We start from the raw sequence: 6,791 nt of genomic DNA, 5'->3' as shown, positions 1-6,791 counted from the left end.
CAATCATTTTGAAAAAAAAGTATTTACCAGTTTGCATTTGTCTCTTGGGATTCAGCGCCTAAATCTCTACAGATTACTAAAAAGGCAATATGGTCCATAAATACATCTCTGGATGTTCCACAAGCTCACTAATGAACATTTCAGCCACAGCAGTTAACACTGCTTTCATCATTTTCTCCCTCTCTTTTTCCTCCCTCAATAGTTGTTGTTTTGCTTGGCATGAAGCTGATGTCTTCATCAGCCTGTCAGAAAGGAAGGGCCTGCAGCTGTGGCAGGTCCCCCCAGAGCCTGTCGCACTCCTTGTTTCCATGGTAGTCCTTCAGGCAGCACCATGGGCAGACTGTGTGCAAGGACCCCTACAACCTGTTTTTTTTTTAAGCAGTCACTGCTCTGATATGCAGCCCCGAAGCGGGCGTCAAAATTCAACGTGCCAAATACAGAGAACGAGAGTGCTGCAATACTTCCTTTGCAGGTGTGCCATGTTCTCTTTCAGAAAGAATGCCAGCCAATTCTCATTTGTATAAGATGCCCCCGTTCAACACCTCGTCCTCAATTATTGTTCTATGTTTGTTTTCATTAAAGTGAGATGACCCTCCCTCGTCGCAGACGTGCATTGCTGCAAAGTTGTAATAAAGCAGCAAAAAGCAAAGCTTCTTGTTAACATTTTGGTTTCGATTTGTTTTCCTTTACAGCAAGTCAAAATAAAAGCACTGCAGAGACTCGTCATGTTGCGGAGAGGCTCGATTTTGCCATATTGAGGCTAAGAGTTCAGGTCTGAGAAGGAGAGAGAGTTCTGACACCAATAACATTAAGGGCTTTCCTGGAATCTGACACTTATGAGATCAACATGTCATTGCTGATTGTTTTTGCTTTGCTCAGGGTGGGTTGCTCCAATTAAGCCTTCATGCTTAGCCTGCTGAAGACAATCACTCTTGAAAGTTGTTTTCTTCTCCAATTTGTATTTTTGAACTAAACACAGCTAAGCAATTCTGAAGAAAGACCACTGTGGATATCAGTCAACACAAGGACTAGTCAACATGTAGAAAAAAGCAAAGATTACAGACAATAGCGGGTAAAAATATTAATTACATTATGAAGTCACAACTGCAAATCCACCTGAGGGTGCTTGCCGCTGTTCTCAGAAGCCCATGTTATTTACAGTGGGCGTATTACTCTCAAAATTACAGAGCTGTAATTTATTGCAATGCATCAACTGTGCAGGGGTAGCCTTTAAGAGCTTAAATTAAGTCACTGGCCTTTAAAAGTATCTCTCTTAGTGGCCTGTCTTTATTAATAAATTCAACTGATTTGGCTTTAATATTATTCAGAGTGCATTAGAACGAAGCTAACAGCTGGGGTGGTGGCCAGTCTCATGGGCATTGGCAGGGCCTAGGAGTGGCACGGAGATACGGAATAGCGAGTGCAAGGGCAGCCTGGCATTCAAGTAGCATGGGGCGAGAGGTCCCTCCTTTACAGGTGCAGTCCTGACAGGCTCAGCTCTAGGATCAGAAAGGCCAGGCTTAGGTGAAAGGATGGTGAGGAGGGCCACTGACCGCCTCTGAGCAAAGTCACCCCATCCTGCCGATTACGCTCTCAACACTGATAACCGGTTGCACAGAACTCTATTCTTTTCTTTCCCTTTTATCATCAAACTAAGGAAATTTTAAACAATGTTAATAGAAGAGGACAGCCCTCTTGGCAATACATTAAAACAATAATCAAGAAAAAAAATAGTGGAAATCTCTGTAGCACTATCTGTTGTCTCAGTGGTCTGCATTTAGCGTGTGTGCACCCTGACAGACAACAATACACAGAATAATTTAACCGCATATTTCATTTTAATTAACAGTGATATAATGCAATGTGACTCTCTGCCTCCAGAGGGAAGAACACAATATTTGGCTTAATGAATCTACTGGAGCCACTCGCAGTCTCTCTTCTCACCTCATGGGATTCAGGTATCATTAGAGATAAGCAGAGATCTGCTTTTTGTCTCACGGTAGAAAAAAAAGTGCAGACACATGGGTGACCGCAAAATTGTTCAATATTAATAGCATTTCATCAAGGACACAATTAGGACACCTCTATTTGACATATTCCACAGAACTGAATATGTATATCTGGTGTAGCACAAAAGCTACTAGGTGAAATTACAAGATGGAAGAGTTAGGGCTTGCACAGTACAGTTATCAAAGGTAGAACAGTCTTATGTAAAGTTGTATGCAAACGCACAAAGAAGGTATATGGATGTCTGTTAGTGTACTTTAGTTGAGTTGTTCTCAACTGATTTTGCTTTAGGACCTACACTCACTGAGCACTTTATTGGGAACACTACAGTCCTAATAAAGAGCCCAATGTGGTCTTCTGCTGTTGTAGCCCAACCACCTCAAGGTTCGACGTGTTGTGCATTCTGAGATGCTATCCTGCTCTTTCAATAGTACAGATCTGAGTTACCTTAGCCTTTCTGTCAGCTCGGACCAGTCTGGCCAATCTCTGTTGACCTCTCACATCAACCAGGTGTTTCCGTTTGCAGAACTGCTACTCACTGGATGATTTTTGTTTTTGACATCATTCAAAGTAAATTCTAGAGACTGATGTGCGTGAAAATCCCAGGAGATCAGAAGTTACAGAAATAATCAAACTAGCCCATCTGGCACTGTCGAAATCATTGAGATCACATTTTTCCCCATTCTGATGGTTGATGTGAACATTAACTGAAGCTCCTGAACCATATCTTCATGATTTTATGCATTGCACTACTGCCACATGATTGGCTGATTATATAATCGCATGGATAAGTAGATGTACAAGTGTTCCTAATAAAGTGAATGTATACTTCATATTGAATATCAAGAGGAGACCCAACACAGTCCTAAAACTGTCTTTAAAATTAAACATTGGCATTTAATAATATTACAATGAACTGCATAGGTCAAACAATAAGCAAAAATAACATGACATGGGGTAGCAAATGTCTCTTGAATTTCAATGGTGTTATGCTCTCAGCAACCAATAATTCACTGCACAAATTACATTGTGTTTGGCACAACATATGTTTATACTTGCTGCACCTGTTTTTAAAGTAATCTGGACTGGATTTGTATTATAGATTTTTTTTTACCTTGTATAGATTTGTTCATGGTTTTGGAATGTGAGGGCATGTCAATCATCATGTTAGCATCTGGCTAATTTGGCATTTCTACCAAGTAACAGATGAACTTGCTTCGATGCAAAGCAATGCCCCACAGACCTGAGCCCCACTGGTTCAAAACCCACTGCTTTAGTTTTCTTTAGCCTTTTTTGCTACGAACATAATCAAATAAAAACACGCATTGACTCTTGCTAACAATTACTGTAGAGCCTGGTCTCATTTCCTATCACCTCTGATCAAAAAAATTGTTATATTCATCTTTTCTTCGAGTGTAAAATTTAATAGCCTCTGTGGTTAAAACAAAAAAATCAACTTTGAATTATTGAAATCACCCTACGTATCAATTATAATTGGAGACTGAAGTTTAAAGAGGTCATTGTCCACTGCCACCGATAGCACAGCCAATCTGCGAGCATGGTTTCGCTTTCATTAACAAGGCCTGCTAATTACAGCCATATGAACTGTCCTGCAGATGTAAAGTGTGCCACAGCACACATCGTAATTAAACACACCATTGATGTAAAAAAAAAAAAAAGCTCCTGATTAATTAGATGTGGTCTTGCATTGGAACCACTTTGCTCTGTGATCATGATTTAAAGAGTCCAGTTGTGGCGATATTGAAATGATGTTTGTTTTGCTCATGATCCTGCGATGTCAGCCACCAGGGCCCAATTAGCCAGCAAACTGAAGCCTCTGTTAGTTTCTCCCCTATTTAGCTTTGTCAAGCAGTGGAGGCCCATGTGGTTATATTTCCCTACTTACCCCTATGCTACAGCCTCACACTCTTACATACAAAAAAATATATAATTCCTGGATTGCAAACATATCTGTCTCTCTTTTGTTCAGGACTGCAATGTGACTTGAAACATATGAACGTTAACATGACAAATGAAGTTGATTATTATCTAACCCACTGAAATGACAAATTCCCATGGCTTGTTTTATTAGTGCATTCATTTAAAGAAAACCACATACAGTGTGATTTTTATTTATTTAGGGGGTGTTCTAATTTGAACTAATGTTAACACATATTTAATGGAGGAAAACGTTTGTGTGTTGTGTTTTGAGAATTTGAGAATTCATGAGAATATTGTATATTTGGGTGTTTCTTCAACTTGAACATTGTGAGACTTCTTGAAAGTAAAGTCTCATTAAAACAAATTTCACACTTGTGTTGATATTTTTATTTGTCTATTAACAATGTCCAACAGTGTATGTTCAAGCATCAAAGGAGATATATATATTTTTTAAGTAATGACAATTCCCACCACAGTGTCATTTCCAACACATCTCAAATTGTGTTTAATACAATCCTGTGGGGAAAAAGACTGTGATGGCAATTACATAAAAATAAATAAAAGTGTGACTCATTTCTTCTTCTTAATTTCACATTATATGTATCATAAATACACACAATGACATTACATTTCCATACTTTTTGTATAATTTTCCAAAATTACAGCTTGAGTGGAAATGACACCCAATGAAAATATTCTGATATATAAGTAATATTTACCATAAATGTTCTTTGTTTTCTTCAAACATCACTTATATTTGTATCTCTAGCATGATGTTCACTGACACTTGTGTTGAATTAGGTAACAAGTACACTAACTGTGATTTTTTTTTTATTAAAGAGCAAAATTGTTCAATGTGGTAGAAATGGCGCCACACATTGTTTTTACAAATTCTTAGAAATCTTTAGGTTGTTTTTACAAATTCTTAGAAATCTTTAGGTTTAGGTTTATTTCACTCTTTTGATTATTATAGTTTTGAAAATATATCAATTATTAATTTTGTAATTGATTTTCATAGTTCAAGTCATAATCTTGAACATAGTTTAATACTGAAAAAAGGTCTGGGTCTTCAATTAAAAACTAAAACTGTCAAATCTGTACTTAAAATTAATTTCATAAGTACCAAAAACAAATTATGAATGCATAATAAAAATGTTTGTCATTTTTAATGTGAAAAAAAAGTTTAAATAGTACTTTTAATAAAAATCAACCCCTGTGACATAGAATTGTCAAAAGTTGAAGAACCACCCATTTATAACAAAGTTCACTAGCATCATAATGAAACAGTAATCTTCAAAAAGTCGACTTTTTGATTTCAATAATAATAATAATTTTATTGCTACTACAATTTTTTTCCCCTAACTTCTGCATTGAGGGACAGAAGCTTGCGAGTGTGTATGTGTTAGAGGGGTAGGGGTGGGTGATGGCAGGGGAGGGGGAGGAGTCTAAGCATCTGACTGAGAGGGGGAAACAAAGCCATCATCTCCCTGTGCTTGCCCTTCTCTCCCCTCTCCTCCACTGTACCAATTATTGCCTCTCCTGCTCACCCATCAGTATGCAGCAGGGCTCACTCTCAGCACCACTCGCCCCAGGCCATTGAATATGTTACCTCTGCTATGGGGTGAGGGGCTCCAGGGCAGTGTGCCCTGTAACCCCGTGGATAATTTGGGATTCCTGCTCCCCACTGATGAGGGAGTGAAGGAGTGGGAAAAAGAGAAAACAAATAAAGAGCCACATAGAAATAAAGAAATAAGTTCTGCACGGGCACCTACCCAGAGATCTACTGACTTATTGATTCCTCTTTACTTTCATTAGAATTTTTTTTTCCTAAAATTGCATTTAATCTACCTATTTATGAGTCCTCCACGGCAAGACTAAACACAGGTACAGGTGGAGCCATCACCAATACATAATGAATTATGAATTTAATGTGTTCACTATGGATTAACAAAAGTGAAGTAGTCTGTTGCAATGATAATGACCAATGCTTGAATAAATTGTTTCAGCATTTTATTTAAGACGAGATGATATGTGTTTGATTTGAATGACAGTTATGTTTTATTTTTTACGAACTGTCCCAAAGAAGAAAAAAAAAAATCTGTGAAAATGTATCTTGCCTAGTCTCTTTCTGCAGTCACATATAGGATGAAATATACATTTTAAATACAACACTCAGCTCTAAATACACCAGTTATATTCCATACATAAGAAACCAAAGATCCCTTGGTGAATGGAAAGACAGACAAGGGATCCCGCCCGTTATTGCTTAAAGTTAAGTGTTGCATTTTAAGCCTTACACAGGCATGTTAACATGTATTTAGTACTGTATTAATGTATTTATATTACATAATTTATATAGATGTAAAGAGTCATATAGGTCTACTTGTAAACTGCATTTTAATTTTACTTAACACATTTTAATTTGGGAGGATTGCTGAAAAATTATGCAAATTTTAGCTTTAGTTAAGTTATCTTAATATTTTTATTTAAAGGAATATTCCAGGTTCAACATAAGTTAAGCTCATTTGACAGCATTTGTGGCATAAAGTTTTTGGTGAGAAAAAAAATTAAATAAAAATAATACCATGTTTGTGATCAAAACGATATTTGGCGGACCATTCCCCTGTTGAAAACCCCTACATTACATGGTTCTCAATCCCATAGAATATCTAAGAATGCAGATGCCACTGGCAAAGAATCCTCGATAAATGTATTTAAGTTATTTGCAAAAGCTGCTTTGCATAGCCTATATATGTAAGTTTTACAAATGCTCAGTCACTTTAGATGTACACGTATTTGAGTTGCTTCTGACTCCTACGCGCTGGCCTTCAAGCCTAGCCAGG

Source organism: Xyrauchen texanus, chromosome 21 (assembly GCF_025860055.1).
Source record: "Xyrauchen texanus isolate HMW12.3.18 chromosome 21, RBS_HiC_50CHRs, whole genome shotgun sequence".
Taxonomy (NCBI): Eukaryota; Metazoa; Chordata; class Actinopteri; order Cypriniformes; family Catostomidae; genus Xyrauchen; species Xyrauchen texanus.
This window is presented reverse-complemented; position numbering follows the sequence as displayed.